Source organism: Gorilla gorilla, chromosome 16 (genome assembly GCF_029281585.2).
Source record: "Gorilla gorilla gorilla isolate KB3781 chromosome 16, NHGRI_mGorGor1-v2.1_pri, whole genome shotgun sequence".
Lineage (NCBI taxonomy): Eukaryota > Metazoa > Chordata > Mammalia > Primates > Hominidae > Gorilla > Gorilla gorilla.
The window spans coordinates 78,105,965-78,125,427 of record NC_073240.2 but is presented as its reverse complement, the minus strand read 5'-3'; the positions used below and the strand labels follow the sequence as shown (position 1 = coordinate 78,125,427).

Sequence of the window (19,463 nt, the reverse complement as noted above, 5' to 3'; positions counted from 1 at the left end):
TGAGGCCCTGGAGATTGTTTTCTTTCCCAGGGACTTGGTACCTGATCTCTGTTGAGTACTCCACAATCTCTTGGGATGGTTTTCTAGGGGACTGCCTGGTTCAGAATGGGGAAGTAGGTCCTGACTGGCTGCTAGAATGAGAACCTCTGGAGTAGCCTGATAATAAAAGGCCAAACTTTCTAGGGCCAATACATCCTGAGTCATAGAGAAGCCACATAAAGAGTCCCCTGTGGCAGAACTAAGTCTTCTAGAGGAGAGTAAAGCTGTTCAGACTGTCAAATGAAGGACCTGAAACCAGGGCTAGCTTATCCCATTAGAACCTAGAGTCCTCAATACTTTTAGGGGCACATGAAAATGCTTAATGTCTTTTAAAATTAGAAGGAAAATACCTTTTACTGTTGAACAAAGTATTTTAATATATAACATTAATATATTTGTCTTCATACCAAAGTAGTCATAAAGTATAGTTTTTAATTTTTTTAATGGGGAAAGCACCAAAAAGACAAGTATCAAAAGTCATAATTGGGCCCTGCCTGGGACCTACCCATCCTCTCAGGGTTTGTGCTAGACTGTGAAAGAGCAGCAAGTTCTGGGCAAAGGTGTGATATTTTAATCCAGTTGTTCTCTCTCTTTACACCTTAATATCTTCATCTGTTTGATGAGGACTGTGGACCAGCCAACATTAAGGGCCCTTGCAGGTCAAACTTTATTAAATGAAGTCCTGCATCAGAAGCTCTGCACAAGTTCCAGGCCAAAGCAAATTATCTAACATGATTTTGTTGTCAACTCATATCTTTGATGACCCATAGGGACCCAGAACAGGCCTGCTAGCCACCCTATAATTTTTGTGAGCCCACTCGAAAGTACATGTTCATAAATGTTAGAACATGAGAATCGTGGTATTATAATGCAACTGGTAAAAGATTAGAAGTAGCTAAATGATGAGTTAATGGGTGCAGCACACCAACATGGCACATGTAAACATATGTAACAAACCTGCACGTTGTGCACATGTACCCTAAAACTTATAGTATAATAATAATAATAAATAAATAGAAATAATAAAAAAAGAAGTAGTAAAATACCTTATATGTTGTAAGTGTCCAACAAATATTTATGAATAGATAAAATATATATGTAGAACATTAGCTTCTTTTCTTTTTTCTTTTTTGAGACAGTGTCTCACTGTATCTCCCAGGCTGGAGCACAGTGATGTGATCATACCTCACTGCAACCTTGAACCCCTGGGCTCAAGTGATTCTCTTGAGTAGCCTCCCAAGTAGCTGGAACTATAGGTGAGCACCACCATACCAGGCTAATTTTTTTTTTTAGTAGACCTGGAGCCTTGCTATATTGTCCAGGAAGGTCTTGAACTCCTGGGATCAAGTTATCCTCTTGCCTTAGCCTCCCATAGTGCTGGGATTACAGGCATGAGCCACTGTGCCCAGCCTCATTTTCTTAAGAGAAAAATATATTTACTAGAAAAATTATTAAATCATAGGACTTTTTTCTTATTTATTCTCTGCAGCAAAACAGCATAAAACATTTTGGAGATGGTTGTATCTAAAGTGTTTAAATCTCATTTCTATAAATTGTAAACTTCTGAAGATTAAGCCCAGAACTCTTCTAAATTGTTGTTTTCTATATATTTATTTGGTTTTTTTCTTCTTGGTCTAATCCTAAGTATGTGCTATATTAATATATTAGAGCAATATTGCTCTTACTTCTACTTTTCCTGTCTGTATGTTGTTCATTTTCGTATTATGGGTAGAAAGCCATCAGCCCCTGTTTGATCTTCCTACTATAGTCAATGTGCCTCTGTGTTACTTATACTACTCCACCCCCCTTATTTGTTTAGGGATATCGTGTGTTAGAAAATGGGATGATTTAATGGATGCCTACAAAATATGTAATAAGAATGGTAAATTTGCTGAAAAACAAGTAATTACAAAATGATAAACTTATTCTAGATTGCCATTTTTGTTTTTCCAGTCTAGTAATAAATACAAGTTCTCTTCCTTTGATATACATCAGAAGCACCTGAACTGTTTCATATGTTTGAGCCACCTCTCAGACCTGCTGGCTTAGGATCTATGGGAATGCAACTCATGCATCTGTATTTTAATAAAGATTACAGATGATTGTGACAGGCACTAAAGGTTGAGGACAACTGCCATATAGTAAAATAGAATTGTAGACTCTGGAGCTAGATAGATCTAAGTCCAGAGTTCAGACATACCATGATCTAAGTGTATGATCCAGTCCTAGGTCTATGAGCAAATCACAAAATCTCTCTGAACTTCAGTTTCCTTGTCTATAAAATAGGGGTGGTAATACTTTATAAGGAAGTAGAGGGATTAAAGGAAACAGTAGATGAAAAGTGCCTGGCGTATGTTAAGTGGTAACTATTGTTATTCTGGTAGCATGACATTATCCTCAGTTTTCATCTTGACTTATGAAGAGTGAGGTGTTTCTCACAGTAGCTCTTTTCTGCATCCAGAAGAATATGCAGAACTTCTCAAGCTATCTTTTCGTGAGACAGATTTATTTTGGGCTTTGAACTTTCCTCCAAGTTTTTATTTGGACTATTCAGAAAATAGTGTCAGAGAAAATACATGGCATCTCGGTTTTCAAATTCCACAACACTCCCTGGAGTGGCTAATTATTTCTGGACCCTGTTACAAAGTTATTCATTGTCTTATATTAAGAACAGATATACTGGTATATCATGAACTTGGGACATAAACTTACTAGTTGCAAAACCATAGAACAATGGATTTTTGTCAGTGAAACATGAATACCTAATTCGTTATCATGGCAACTTCATCTTTGTATGTTTATGTTGTCAGTGTCTGGATTTGTAAATGATAATGTTTCAGATTTTCTTTTCAAACATCTCAGATCAAATATCAAAGACAGGGTTTTTTTTTTTTTCTTGAAATATCTTTAGAATGTTTAACTGATAATGTAATGCAAAAAGCCACAAGAGAAAAGAGAACTAGTGTTCTGTTTCCTGGTAATGGTCTTTCCTGTCTGTATTACATTACACACATATATATGTGTGTATGTGTGTGTAATATATATATATATATATATATATCTCCCTTTATTTTCAGTTGCTGTGACTTTGACAGAATTAAAAAGAAAGTATTGATTTTTTTTTCTTGGTTAAGGATCGATTAAATACTTAGAGCATAATGCTCAGCATAAACATTTCATTTACATGAACTTTGCCTAGCATTTAACAAGACTGGCTAGCTGCATTCTCTTATGAAATACACATTCACAATATCTTCTCAGTGAAGGGGCCATTTCTTTATGACTGTGTGTTTCGTCATATATTGAAAAACAGAGAGTATATTAACTATTTCAAATGTAAACATTACGAGTGTTAGAGATTACATAACTTCATGCTTGGTGTACCCTTTCTACTTCTTTCTAGAATTGCCATATATATATATATATATATATATATATATAAATTATACACACACACACACACACATTTATAGAAAGTCTTGCTCAGATTTCACCATTGCTTACTTCTGGACCAGAACACCTTATAGGAAAATTTCATGTCACAACTATTTTTAGGCAGAAACTGCAGCAGATGAGGATATAAATAGATGGAAACAGTTTTAACCACCTATATCTTTATCGATCTTTGACTCCAAGCAGTTGCAAGCTTGGCATTATGGTTTATCTGAAAAACTATTCTAGTATAGCACCAGTTAATGAAATAAATTGTCTGCTATATATAGGTTTTGTGTGAACATGCAAATGAAATGTACTGTCTCAGAATAATGTGGTTGGGGAAATATCTGGAGACAAATACAATGCAATTGCAACATAACAGTTACACACCAGACTCTTAACAGGAATAATGTAGTGTGATACTTGAAAGCCTAAACTCTGAAATCAGATTGCCTGAGCTGAGATCTCAATTCCTCTATGTAACCCTGGGCAAGTTACTTCAAAGTGCCTCCGTTTTCTTATCTGTAAAATAACCATTGATTTGAAATGTGGAGGATTTTGAAACCTAAGCTAAGAAATGTGGGTTTGATATGCTGAAAAATAGGGAGCTACTTAAAATTTTTGAACAAGCAAGTCACATGGCGAAATTAATTGAGGAACATTGTATTTGTGATTGCATATGGATGGAGTGGGAGGACCTAGAGGCAAAGACATTAGATAGGAGACCACCAGAACAAACTAGACATGAAAGGTGCAGCTGTGGAAATGGAAAGAGATGGGCAAAACCAAAAATCACCACAGAGAAAAAAAACATCCAGATTTCATGAATAGATTGGATGTATTTTGAAACACCTCTCTCCATACAAATGAAATAATTCAGCAAAATTCTAGAAAATGCTGGTGTAGCAGCTCAGTGGAAATCTCCCGTAAGTGCTGTGAGAAATTATAAATTCTGGGGACTCCAGCTGATACAGTGTGCATTCACTTACAGCTTCCTTTGCCCCTTTGTACACTAGAGCACAACAGGAAATATTGGCTTATCTCTGTAGGAAGTGTCTCTATAGGAGTTGCTTACTGAACTGAATATCTTTGTTTAGAACTAATTGACCTTTCTAAAGAGCTTACTCAAATAAGGCAGACTTTAACCATCTGATAAGTCAGAGACAAATCAGTCCTCTTCTAAGCAAGGTTGACAGTCAGTGCAAGAGAAAAGAAAGCACAGAAAGAAAGGCACCATCAGACAAAAGAACAGTGTATTAGTAAAAACCAGATAATTACGAAAATTTTATTTAATGTGAACATTGAATTCTATCACAAATCCTTTTCCTGCATTATGATGGTATCTGTGTGAACCAACCTTTTTTCAGCCCTTTTTGTTATAGAATGTTAAGAATGTTAGTTTACAAGGTTATAAAGTAGAAGAGTCTAATTAGAAACCAGAAAATATCTCAGTCTTTTGGTCGGAATTTGTTTTCCTTTGGTTAGATTCTTAAAGTAGAGAAAAAAAAAACTACTACTTATTTTGTAAACATTTTGAGGATTTTGATTCAGATATTTTAAATTATTATGAGAGATAAAGAATAACCCTGTCCAAAAAAGTAAGAAAATGAATAAAATTTGTTTAAAAGAGGATTCTCTTAAAATATAACCAAAGGGACAGATTTTGACAGCAGTCTTCATTGTTGTTCCATATGATTGTTTTCTAAACCTAACAGATGTAAGCAATAAATAAGTAAAAAAAAAAAAAATCTCTCAAATAAGGCTATTGGTTTCCTTCAAAATTAACTCATCATCTGGTCAGATATTTCCAGAAATTGTTTTTAACTATCTGGCAGAGCTACTGTTTTCAGTGAAGAGAGGGATCCAACAGTGATTTGATGTTTTAGTTTATATAACAGGACAGTGGTAGTATCATCAATCAATTACTTAGCAGATTTAATTAAGTATTCTCTCTATGGTCAAATGCATTACCATTCTTCCCACTAGTCTAATTGTTTGAGTATTGGCTTGCTATTTAAGAGAAGTAAGTTATTTTTACAAGACCTTTTGTCTTGACAAAATAATCCATAACTCCTTTCCACTAGCCACAGTATTAGAGACTACTGTGGACACACACACAAATGTGTTTTGTGGGGTAATATCCAGATTGCTTGCTATGATAGTTAAATCATGTGGAAAACCTTGAATTTTGATGAAGACAGCTCTTGCTTACAAATGCATTTTATCCCCACAAAACATATCTTGGCTCTGATTACTCTAAGGTAAAACTCTACTAAACATGTGCTGCTGCTTTTCTTATACTTGGCTGGAAGCTATGAGTGAGTTAGTGAAAGGTGCAAATGAAACTAAGTTCTTACCAGGTAGAACTGAAATAATAGAATACTGACTTCCAAGTTTGCTTCAAAAGGGCTCTTAGGAAGTGAATTCACAATTTACAGTATTAATCAAATGAGGGAAATGCATTAGAATATCTTGTTTCTGGAAGCTTTGTTGGCTATAGGCTAATTTCTAGCTGTTTAGACCAGTTTTGGCCATCATTTAGTCACTAGTGACTTAATTATAATTAAAATTATTGCTTCTCAAATTTTCATATACATACTAAAGCACGGACTGATTCTAAATCTGGAGTGGGGCCTGAGACACTGCATTTCTAACAAGCTCACAGGTATTACCAATGCTGCTAGTTCGTGGACTGTATTTTGAGTGGCAAAAGTCTAAAGAGTTGTCCTTGTTACCTGTGTCACCTGTCTTCTTACTCTGTTTGACTTTTCGCCTGTAAGATTAAATCTGTTTGCGCTTTATTTTGCCATTTTGAACTATTTCATAATGCTATGCTTTCTATGGCAAAGAAAATAGCCTCTGGAAGACATGCCCTTTTATTAGTGGGAACTCCATGCTTTCTCTGGAGTTCTGGCAGGCTTTGTCTGGAGTTTGTCCAGAGGGGTATAGTGAAGGGACCCAGAAGAGCCTTTCATTGTTTCTGCTTGCAAGAAAAATCAATCACCAAGACCAGTTGATTAACAGAGATTTTCCCACTTAACTCATTATGTGAAAGGAGCGTGGATTCTGCAGTAGAACCTGTGTGACCTTGGTCAAGTTACTTAATTTATTTGACTCTCAATTCCTTAGTCTATAAAATCAAAATAAAATGAAAATTCCCTAGTCTGTAAAATGCATAAGGTCATTGGGGTAATTAGTGATTAGCAGTAATATATATGAAACACTTGGATAGTATACTGTCTGCATTGTAGTAGGCATTTAATAGTTAATAACAAGCATCCTTGTCACTGAGTGGAATGAAACAAGCATTAAAAACTGTTTAATTTTCTCAATGTGAGGCATTTCATTTGTAAGGCAGCAAACAAGAAGAGAGAAAGAAGGAGAAACAAATTTTGTGATTTGTTTTCTATGAAAGAAAAAGGTTAAACGTATGTTTTCATTTTTTTATGTTTCTACTTCATGTTTTAAAAAATTATTCATTAGATTCCTTTGGAAAACTTGGGTCAAATCATTCTTCTGAATGTCCATTAGAATTCCTGTGATTCAGAAAAATTTTAGATCCTCAACTTTATTTTGAAAAAGAAAAAAAAAAGAATTAATTCCATTCCATCCTAACTCACCTGAATTTTTGAGGCCAAGATATGCCCCAGTAGTGGCATTCTTACTGTACTCTTTTTCTGAGTATAGTATAGAGGAGAATCATCAGGAACACAGCTGGCGTCTTGAGGAGCACGACTTAAAATTGGCATTTCATGCTAAACCTGGGCAAGCCAACATTTGTTCAGTTAGTAATGTTTTCAGGCAGAGCCTTTGATTCGGCCCAAAATTCCTGCAGATTATCATAGAAGTATTTTTATTTGCAGCCAAAATCCTTCACAAAACTTCTTAGTACATTCTGAAATACAAGCATATAGGCTATAATGGTTTTTTAAATTCCCTTTTCTCTCTCACATTAACTGGTTTTCTTATAGTGTGCCTAAAATGTTTGCCCAGTTAGGTGCTTCATAAAAGAGATTTTTTCCAACAGCACATGTGTTCCAGGATAACCTATTGGCTATATTATATAAATGGGAACTCTAGTTGATGGGATATTCATCTGTAAGAAAATATTCTCTCAGTACCCCTGGGCTTAGCAATACTATCATTTGTCTCACTTCAAAGCTAATTGAAATCAGCCAGCCTATGTTTCAAAATATCTACACGTATTAGCAACCATCTGGCTGCTCACAAATGATGAAGACATTTAATATGAAACCTGGTTAATGCACTACCCTCTCACCTCTAGAGAAGAAATCTTGCCTAGGACATCCATAGTCTTACTTTAGTGTTGGTCTACAACAGGGCAATCATTTAGGTCCCCAAACTCATAATAATTTTATATAATCCCTCCCAAGTGACTGACCACGTGATAGATGTTAAAATGATCTTTGCTGGGCTCATTCACGACTGCAATGACAGAGTGGAAAGTTTATGTATAACCATCAGACCTAGAATATCTAGAGTACATTGCATGTGGGTAAAGGGCATATGCTACAGTTTTTTAGTAACTCGAACTTATTTTTTCTGATTATGAAAACAATAAATATTAAATGAATTCTATCCTCATAGTAGAATACTTGGAAGACATACATTTCCATTCATTATCTTGTTATTTATTAGTCTTTCAATCTTTTTTATTAAGTTTATATACATTGTTTTTAGCAAAACTAGGATTTTCTGTATTTAGTTTCTAATCTACTTTTTAAACCTAGTAATATTTTATGAACATTTTTCAACTAAGTAATCATCTCCATTTCAATAACTGTATAACATTCTCTCCTATTGCTATACTGTCTATGAGACATATAGATTGTCATTTCCCTGTCATAAAAAACACATAAGAAATATCTGAGGAAACTTATTCGTGCATATAGATTAATCATTGAACATATCATTGCCTTCCTTTAATTTAAATTCCTAGAAATTAATTGCAAGATGAAAAGACATGTGAATTTTTAATGTACTTTGTTTGCTTTTACTTTGTTTCATTGTTTTTTGCCTGGGGATGTTTTGATACATATTGCCTATTTTAAAAGCAGTTTGATAGATGATTAACTGGTTCCTCACCGTTTTTTTTTTTTTTTTTGAATTTTAGCTTGTATGAATTGTAGTGAGCTATTGTATTGGCAACATTATAATTATTTTTACTAAGGTATCTCAGGTAATTTCTCATATACCTATCAGCTCCAATCATATGTTGATAAAAGGGATGTATTCCGTAGTCAAGTAACATCTAAGTGGTAACAAGGCAACTTTTAAAAGACATTTAATTTTTTCTGAAAAGCCTTGAAGCTTCTGAGTAAAAGTTGCAACTTTTAAGTAAATCAAACCTCAATGCATAGTACATTTTTGTTAATCAACTCTCTAAAACCAAATAATTTTACCAAGACTGCATCATTTTTTACCAAGTTTCTCATGAAGAATTTTAACTGACAGTCTTTTCATTGAGGAGCACACTTTTACTCATTTATCTACTAGCTAATTATGACCATCTTTTCTTCCTCCCGTCTTGCCCCACTTTGAAAAACAAAGTATCTTTTGCTTTTGTCATACTTAAATTGCTAACATCTGTAAATTCTTTTTGTGGAAGAGGGAGGAAATGTTGATGTCTACATGCTTCTCAATATGTATTTAAAAATTTGCATATGAGTCAAAATAAAATTATTTAACAACTATTCAACTAAAGTATGGCCTATTAATAAATGAATTTTAGCATATAAAATTACTAGGGTATAAAATTATAGTAGAACCAATGAATTTAGAGTCTCAATTAGTTAAAAAGTGTGTTTTGAAGATAATGAGTACTTTTTAATTGCTACATATTGTTTTCAGTTGAGTTTTATTCTTTGCAGTAATGGTAGCCAGAAAGTCATTTTTGCTTGTAGTATCTCAATCAAAAGATATTTTATTCTTTTTCCAGTCTTCACAGGCCCGACCCTTTGGTGTATGAGTACTGATGGGACTGCAGTATGGACAACCCCATAATTAGGCTTGCAATTATGGAAGCGTTACACTCTACTAGGAAGTAAATTTGAGATATAAGGTTGATTTTTAATTTAGCACCTATATAGGTATATCCTGACTAAAGAGTACCTGCTATATGGTAACTGATACTAAAGTCCTTATAATCACAGTATGTAATTGTCTGTTGTTTACCAAATTAACTATGCTCATACATATAAAGGAATTATTTTACATTGATTTGCTTGTATAATAGCCCTCACTATTAAATAAACAATGTGTACACTCCCTCCAAATAACTTTAAAAATCTTATCTTTTTGTGATAATTCAGATTATTGAAAAATTTCGGGGTCATCAATCATTTGCTGAATCATCTTATTTCCAATCCTTCCTTTCTATTCTTTCTGCCGCTAGCCTAGTTAAAACCTCATTACCTCCCACCTGCACTTCTGGAACTGCCTCTTTATTATTCTCCTACCTCCAGTCATTGTCCGTATTGCAATTCATTATATACAGTATACATACATTAATCTTAATTTAGAATATAGATATGATTATGTTATCCTTCTGTCTAAAATATATATTTCATTAGCCATACTCTTAGATCTAGCTGGTATTCAACAATTTACATGATTTAATCCTAACTTCAAATTATATTATTGTTCATCTCACTGCATCTTACTGTTCATATGATTTCTTACCTTCATACCTTTCCTTGAGCAGTTTAGTATGTCATTCCTTTCTCCACACCACCCCCACACTCACTTGCAACCAGGAACTAAGTGCAGTCTGTGCAGTGTGAAATGGGTAGCAATGGCCTACACATGGAAAAACATATAGCCTTTCTGGTCTAGTGAATCAGAAAAGAGAAACTGGGAAAAAAAAATAATGCAAAATATACCTGGGTGCAGTGGTGTGTGCCATTAGTCCCAGTTATTCAGTAGGCTGAGTCAGGAGGATCACTTGAGCTTAGAAGTTCAAGGCTTTAGTGCACTATAATTGTGCCTGTGAATAACCACTGTATTCCAGCCTAGGATACATAGTAAGACCCCATCTCTTTAAAAAAAAAAAAGAAAAGAGAATTAAAGACCAACGTTCCTCATGAAAATAAAGGCATAATTCCTTAACAAAATGTTAGCTAACTAAATCCAACAATAAATAAAATGAATAATAAAATCATCCCAGGGTTGCAGTGTTGGTTTAACATCTGACAATCTATCAACATAATTCACCATTTTAATAGAATATAGGAGACCAAAAAAAAAAAACAAGATTATTTCAATAAATGCGAGAAAACATTTGACAAAGTCAAATGACATCTTGTCATGATAAAATGTTTGTATCAAAGTAATGGGGAAACTTTAATATTGTAAAGAAATTTCCTCAACCTGATTGAGGTTATCTACCAAAAAAACCTACAGATAGCATTATATTCATCTTTGATGATGAATAGCTCAGTGCCTTCTATCTAATGTCAGGAACAAGGCAAGGATGTCCACTTTTACCACTTTTATTTAACATTGTTCTAGAAGACTTATCCGGTGCAATAAGGCAAAATATAAAGGCATACAGATTGGAAAGGAAGAATTAAAACTAGCCTTATTTACAGATGACGTGATCATATATGTAGAAAATGCTAAGGAATTTTTTAAAAGATACTAGAATAAATTTAGCAAGGTAGCATTATACACAGTCAATAGACAAAAATCAGTTCATTTCTATATATTTGCAATACACATTTGGAAAATGAAATTTTAAGAAGCAATTCCATTTACAGTAGCATCAAAAAACAAAGTATTTAGGATAAATTTAACAAAAAATATGAAGAGACTTCCAAAAGTTTGTGGAAATGAAAAAATATATAAACTTTATTTATTAACAAAAGCTCCATCCAGTTCAAAACACTTTTATAAGCAGTGATATCAGCCATTTAGTCTATCCATAAAGAACCTGGGGTCCTGGGGATTTAACCACATCAATGCGGTATATTTTACATTATTAACTGAATAAAAATGAGTTGCCCTATTTTTTTAAGATTAGGAAACCAAAAGAAGTCGGAAGGAACCAAACCAGAACTATGAGGTAGATGCCTAATGAAAACTGTCAAAACATTGCTCTTGTTTAATGAGAAGAATGAACCAGGAACGTTGCTGTGGTGGAGGACTCTCTGGTGAAGCTTTCCCAAGCATTTTTCTGCTAAAGCTTTGGCTAACTTTCTCAAAACACTGTCATAATAATCAGATATTATCATTCTTTTGCCCTCCAGAAAGTCAACAAGCAGAATGCCTTGAGCATCCCAAAAAACTGTTGTCATGACCTTTGCTGTCTACCAGCCCACTTTTGCTTTGAATGGACCATTTCCACATCTTGGTAGCTATTGCTTCAACTATACTTTGTGCTCCCCACAACCTGCCCTTTTTTTTGTTGTTTTTTTTTTTTTTTTTTTTTTTTTGAGACAGAGTCTCTCTTGGTCACCCAGGCTGGAGTACAGTGGCACAGCTCACTGCCACCTCGACGTCTCATACTCAAGTGATCCTTCCACCTCAGCCTCCTGAGCAGCTAAGACTGCAGGTGCATGCCACCATGCCCAGCTCTTTTTTTCTTTTTTGTACAGGCAGGGTCTCCCTATGTTGCCCAGGCTGATCTTGAACTCCTAGGATCAAATGATCTGCTTCAGCCTCCCAAGGTGCTGAGATTACAGGTGTGAGCCCCCGCACCCTGCCTGTACTTTGTCTTTAAGACCATACTGGTAAAGCCGTGTTTCATCTCCTGTACAATTCTTCGAAGAAACGCTTCAGGATCTCAATCCTACTTGTTTAAAATTTCCATTAAAATCTCTGCTCTTGTCCGCAGCTGATCTAGGAGTAATGGTTTTGGCCCCCGTTGAGTGGGAAGTTTGCTCAACTTTAGTTTTTCAGCCAGAATTGTGTAAGCTGAACTAATTAGATGTCTATGGTATTGGCTATTGTTTCTGCTGCTAATCATGAGTCCTTTTCAATTAGGGCAGAACAAGATTAATTTTTTCCTCACAAATAAGTGTGAATGGACTGCCAGTGCAGGCTTTATCTTCAGCATCGTCTTGTCGCTTCTTAAAAGAAGTTATCCATTTGTAAACTACTGATTTCTTTGGGGCATTGACCCCATAAACTTTCACAAGGCATCAGTTACTTCACCATGCTTCCACCCAAGCTTTACTATAAAGTTGATGTTTGTTCTTGCTTCAATTTTAGCAGAATTAATGTTTCTCTGATAGGGACTCTTTTCAAACTGATGTCTTATTCTTCTTAACACCTTAAACTAGATCCCATTCAGACATGCTATCACAACTTAGTATGAGTTTATTTGGTGCAGAAAAATTTGGAAATCCATGCAGTTTTTCCATAATACACATTTTCCATGAACTTTTCGAAGATCCCTCATATTAAAGACTTACACACTGAAAATACAAAACGTTCCAAAGGGAAATTAAAGAAGACCTAAATAAATGGAGCAGTGTACTGTTTCATTGATCAGAGGACTCAAAAATTGTTAAGATGGCAATCCTCCTCAAATAGACATAAATTTACTGCAGTTTCAATCAGAATTGCAACAGGTATTTTGAAGATATGGACAAGCTGTTCTTAGATTTATATGGGAAGATAGCCTAAAATAGCTAAAACAATTTTGATAAAGTTGGAAGACAGATTACTTGATTTCAAGATTTACTGTAAAGCTGTAGTAATCAAAACAGTCTGGTATTGACAAAAATAAATATAAATATAAAATATATCTCAAAATCGATCATAAATCTAAAGGTAACAATTAAAGCTATTAAACTTGTACATGAAACCATAGGGAAATGTGTTTGTTACACGTGTTAGGCAAAAATTTCTTTAAAAGATCATTGGCTAGGTGCAGGGGCAACATAATGAGACTCCATCTCAAAAAAAGAAAAAGATAATCAAAAGCACAAACTAAAAGAAGTTATCGTTTAAATGTCCAGTGGGCCTTCTATAGCCATGGGTTCTGCATCTGTAGATTCAACCAACCAACCTCAGATCGAAAATATTTTTCTGAAAAAGGTTGGTTGTATCTGTACTGAACATGTACAGACTTTTTATTGTCATTCCCTAAACAGTGCAGTGTAACAATTATTTACATTGTATTAGGTATTATAAGTAATTTAGAGATGATTTAAAGTATACGAGAGTGTGCATAGGTTATATGCAATTACTGTACCATTTCATATAAAGGACTTGAGCATCCTCAGGGGTCCCAGAACCAATCACCCACAGACACTGAGGGATAGCTATACTTTATCAGAATTAGGAACTAGCTTTTCGAAAGACAATTAAAAAGGCAATCCACAAACTGGGAGAAAATTTTTGCAAAGCCTATGTGATAAAGATCTTGTATCTAGAATACATGAAGTTTTACAACTCAGTAAGCAAACCCAATTTAAAATGAGCAAATGATTTGAACATGAACTTCACAGTAAATATATGAATGGTCAGTAAGCACATGGGGAGACGCTTAACATCACTTATCTGACAAATGTGAATTTTAGCAAAAGACCAACAATACCAAGTGTTGATGAGGTTATGGAGCAATTGGAATTCTCATATATCGCAAGTGGGAATGCAAAAATGGTACACAGCTTTGAAAAACAATATGGTAATACCATATAAAGTTAAGCCACTCACCATTTGACCTAGCAGTTCCATTTTAAGGTTGATATGGTTAGTTCTGTGTCCCCACCCAATTCTCTTGTCGAATTGTAATTCCCAGTGTTAGAGGCCTGTTGGGAGGTGATTGAATCATGAGGCTGGAGGACTCCCCCATTGCCGTTCTCATGATAGAGTTATCATGAGAGATCTGGTTGTTGGAAAGTGTGTGACACCTTCGTCTTCACTTCTCTCTCTCCTGCTGGCCATATGAATATGTGCTTTCTTCCCTTTTGCCTTCTGCCACAGTTGTAGGTTTCCTGAGGCCTCCCTAGAAACAGAAACCTGTACAGCCTGCAGAACTATAAGCCAATTAAACCTCTTTTCTTTTCTTTTTTTTTTTTTGGAGACAGAGTCTTGCTCTGTCGCCTGGGCTGGAGTGTAGTGATGCGATCTTGGCTCACTGCAAGCTCTGCCTCCTGGGTTCACGCCATTCTCCTGCCTCAGCCTCCCGAGTAGCTGGGACTACAGGCGCCCGCCACCGCGCCCGGCTAATTTTTTTTCTTTTTGTATTTTTAGTAGAGACGAGGTTTCACCAGGTTAGCCAGGATGGTCTCCATCTCCTGACCTCATGATCTGCCCACCTCAGCCTCCCAAAGTACTGGGATTACAGACGTGAGCCACCACGCCCATCCTAAACCTCTTTTCTTTATAAATTACCCAGTCTTGGGTATGTCTTTATAGAGGTATGGGAATGGACTGATACAAAGATATTTACCCAACTGAAATGAAAACACATGCCCACCCAGGAATGTGTTCATGAATGTTTATAATAATATTATTCATGATAGCTGAAAACTGGTGAAGAATACATTGTGGTGTATCCATTCCATGGAATCATACTAGCCATAAAAAGGAGCGAAATAATGATACACACAAGATTAATGTATCTCAAAAACAACATGGTAAGTGAGGCAAGTCAAACATGACTACTATGTAGTATATAATTCTATTTATATGAAATTCTAGAAAAGGAATAGCAATAGTGACTGACAGCAGATTAAAGTGGTTATTGAGGCCAGGAGTTAGGGAGAAGGGATCAAGTGCAAAGGGACACAAGGACACTTTTTGAGTGAGGGAATTGTTCTATATCTTCATTGTTATGTTGGTTATACAATTGTATACAAATAACAAAAATTATCAAACTGTACACTTAAAATTGGTGAATTTTATTGTATGTAAATAATGTCTTAATAAACAAGAAGGAAAATAAATAAATCCTGTTCATCATGTAAGCCCAGGTTTGTGCCACCTATTTTTTGTTTTTGTTTTTGTTTTTTTTGAGACAGAGTCTCACTCTGTCACCCAGGCTGGAGTGCAGTGGTGCGATCTCAGCTCACTGCACCCTCTGCCACCTAGGTTCAAGCGAGTCTCCTGCCTCAGCTGCCCGAGTAGATGGAATTACAGGCAACTGCTACCACACTTGGCTAATTTTTGTAGTTTTAGTAGAGATGGGGTTTCACCATCTTGGCCAGGCTGGTCTTGAACTCCTGTCTTCATGATCACCCACCTCGGCCTCCTAAAGTGCTGGGATTACAGTCATGAGCCACCGCGTCCGGCTGCCATCTGTTTTCAAAACCTTTATTTTTTCTACTGGAAGCCATGTAGAAATGATCTCTGAACTCCCAGAACTCTTCATCTGTAAATCTTAGGGTCCTAATTATCATTTTCTGTGTTTTGTCATTTTATGTATGTATTTCTACTCCCCTACTAGGCTAATTTCTTTGTGTATAGGGACCATTTTTTATTTTACCTTGATTCTCCCAAAGCCTAATTTTTGCATGTCTTTTTCTATTTCCTTTTCTCAAAAGCATTGCATAGAACATTATTCCAGTTAATGAAGGGTTCCAGTTAATTGGATTTCAGTCTTTTCTGACTGCAAACATACTGCTTTCAGAATACATTCAGCTTAGGGAATTATGATCTTTCAGAATTTTCTTTATTCAAAAGATTTTTTTTCAGATTTCAAGCTTATGTGTTCCTTTAAAAAGATGTTTATTGCTAATAAATGAAAAATTCACTTTTGCTAACACTGAACTTTAGGAGGTATTACATTGATCCTTATATAAGGGACATCAGGTATAAGAATTCAGATATCTCAGGCTGGGATTTTGTGAAAGAGCTAGAAATGCTCTCTGATGAGATGTTTCTCATATCACTCTATAAAAAGCCAGGCTCATAACATTAAATCTGAATTAATTTATGCCTTTTTCATTGGACTTTTGAGATAATATTGCCCTGGTTTGTTGTTTATAGATGACCTATGTACAAGTATAGAGTTTAGTGAAGGGAGCGGATAAATAAAATGTCCTTTGGCCTCTGTTGAATAGGAACAAGCAAACTTTAGAAAGAAAATTGATTGAATAAAACTTTATCAAATTCTGTTATGAGTCTCCGGTATGTCTGTATTTTGTCTTGTTGAGTCCAGAGGAGATCCATGTGCTTTAGATGACACAATTGTATAAATAGCAGAGTTGATATTTATTTTAAAATTTAGGAGACTGACTTACCTTTTTTCCCAAAGTTAGGGCTATTCCACTTCCCCAAGTAAGCAAGGCTAATTTTTTATTTTCTCAAAAGGAGCTTTAAATCCAAATAACTTGAACAAGTAGTTAACTGGACCAACAGTTCTATACCAAATATACCAAAGAGGTCATTGAATCTGAGATATTATGAATTAGGAAAAGTACTAAAAAGAGAACCTTGGCCACTAAAAAACCTGGGCTGAATTCCCAGCTCAGGCACCCTAATGGCTTTAATAGCTTAACCTTGGAGGGAATGTTCACTTTCCCTGAGTCTGTTTCTTCATCTGTAAAATGGAAATGAAAAATCTTTCTTTATAAGTTTATTTTGAAAATTCAGTGATTATATATTTTAGTTTCTAGAACATCTTCATATCCAATAGTTATTAGTTCTTTCCCATACTTGATCATAAAGAAAACATAATGTATGAGTCTTATAAAAGGATAAGATGAGGAACTCAGTAAATAATAATGAATAAATGTTTTATGAAAACACCAGAGAAGGAAACAGTATTTTGCATTTTTAATCATGATAAATTTTGAATATAAATTATGATCAAACATCTTTACAGTCACTTTTTTTTTTTTTTTTAGATGGAGTTTTGCTCTTTTCTCCCAGGCTGGAGTGCAGTGGCGTGATCTCGGCTCACTGCAACCTATGCCTCCCGGGTTCAAGTAATTCTCCTGCCTCAGCCTCCTGAGTAGCTGAGATTACAGGTGCCTGCCACCATGCCTGGCTAATGTTTGTATTTTTAGTAGAGACGGGGTTTCACCACATTGGTCAGCCTGGTCTCAAACTCCTGACCTCAGATAATCCACCCACCTCGGCCTCCCAAAGTGCTGGGATTACAGGCGTGAACTGCCGTGCCTGGCCTACAGTCACTTTTACTGAATAATAATTATAGCAGTCATAAGTCATTATTTTATTTTGCTCAGCATTTGTATGCTGAGTAATTTTGCTGTTAATAAATCAACATTATTTAGCCAGAATTGAACTCACCTCCATGGTATCTTAGTGGAGCCATAGAACCTGTACTACCCAGAATTTCATCCATGTTTAATATTATATGGTACATCAAGCCACAGTATTCCTTTATTTGTGTAAACTTAATAGTTTGCTGAAAGTTCATTTTAAAAATCTATTGTTTTGAAACACCTTATAAGGTAAAATAAGCTTACATGCCTTGTGAAGTAATATGCTGTAACACTAGGGACAGTATACTTCTCGTATATGGGCCAATTTTAAGTACTTTAGGTTTTACAGGGCGTAGTCTCTGTTGCAACTACTCAGTTTGCCTTTGTAGCACAAAAGCAGGTATAGGCAGTATGTGAATGGATGTGTTTGCCTGTTTTAATAAAACTTTCTTTACAAAAAGAGATGGCAGACCAGATTTTACCCATGGGACATAGTTTGCTGATCTCTACTGTAATAAAATAGCACAGATCTAGAAGTAGAAAACCCTGGAGATAATATTCCTGACATAAACTAGCTGAATATTGCTAAAAAACCAAATCATTAAACTTCCTTGTGAATTTTGTTTTTGTTTTTGTTTTTTGAGACAGAGACTTGCTCTGTCGCCCTGAGCACACAAGGCCAGAATGCATTGGTGCAACCTCGGTTCACTGCAACCTCCACCTCCCAGGTTCAAGCGATTCTCCTGCCTCAGCCTCCTGAGTAGCTGGGATTACAGGTACCTGTCACCATACCTGGCTGATTTTTGTATTTTTACTAGAGATGGGGTTTCACCATGTTGGCCAGTCTGATCTCAAACTCCTGACCTCAGGTGATCTGCCCACCTCTGCCTCCCAAAGTGTTGGGATTACAGGCGTGAGCCACTGCGCCCAGCCTGAATTTATTTTCTTAATCAATGATTTCTCTTCCTATTCCTTCAGATTCCTATTTAAATTTTATCTTTGGTCATCAAAAGTTTTCTGGTTTAAAAGACACTTTTTCCTGAAGGATATGGAGGTAATCTAAGGACAAAATCAGTGTAGAGTCTTGACTTTTTACTGGATTTAAAATGGACTTTTTACTGGATTTAAAATGCTGGATTTCAAATGAATTACATATATATTGCTTCTTCCCTTTGGGAACTTTGAGATCTAAAAGAACTTCAACTTTATGATCTGCAAGAACAAACTAATGACTTGTCCATCAATATATTACCAATATATTACCAATAACTTTAGTGATAGAAGCTTTAATATACATCTCTGGTATATATGGAAACTATAAGTTGTAGGTTGTGTAAAAATAATTGCATTATATTGCCTTAGTGTAACATAAGAAGTAAATATAAGGATAGTTACCATTTTTAATCACTTATGCTATAGCACTTAGTTATCCTATTTGATCTCTGTAACAACTGGTAGTTGCTATTGTTAATTCTTATTTGACAGATGAGGAAACTAAAGTTCAAAGACATAAGTAACTGGCCCAGGGATACATAGAAAGGGAAAGTGTCAGAGCTGAGATCAAACTCAGTGTGTTAGTTTCTTATTACTGCTATAACAAATTGTCATAAACGTAATTGTTTAAAACAATACATTTATTATCTTGGAGTTCAGGAGGCCGGAAATCTGAAATAAGTTTCACTGGGCTAGAATCAAGGTTTTGGCAGGGCTGCATTCCTTCAGAAGGCTCTAAGGGAGAATCCATATAAGGTAACAATTTCACAAGTTCTGGGGATTTGGACATCTTTGTGGGGTCATTATTCTGCCTACCACACCCAGTGAAGAAAAAATTTTAAAAATATTCCATTG

The 19,463-nt window shown here is 35.4% G+C and overlaps 1 protein-coding gene across 50 annotated transcripts in view; it reads left to right on the top strand.

Moving 5' to 3' along the window:
- PEAK1 (pseudopodium enriched atypical kinase 1) overlaps positions 1–19,463 on the top strand; it is a 310,954-nt gene that overhangs the window by 191,396 nt on the left and 100,095 nt on the right. For 10 of the 50 annotated variants that reach the window (XM_063699070.1, XM_063699078.1, XM_063699079.1 and 7 more), the window contains one exon: positions 17,295–17,417. The exons of the other annotated variants lie outside the window; for them this stretch is intronic. The gene's annotated coding sequence lies outside the window, so the exon portion shown is untranslated. The remainder of the gene's footprint in view (positions 1–17,294; positions 17,418–19,463) is intronic. 50 annotated transcript variants of the gene reach the window in all.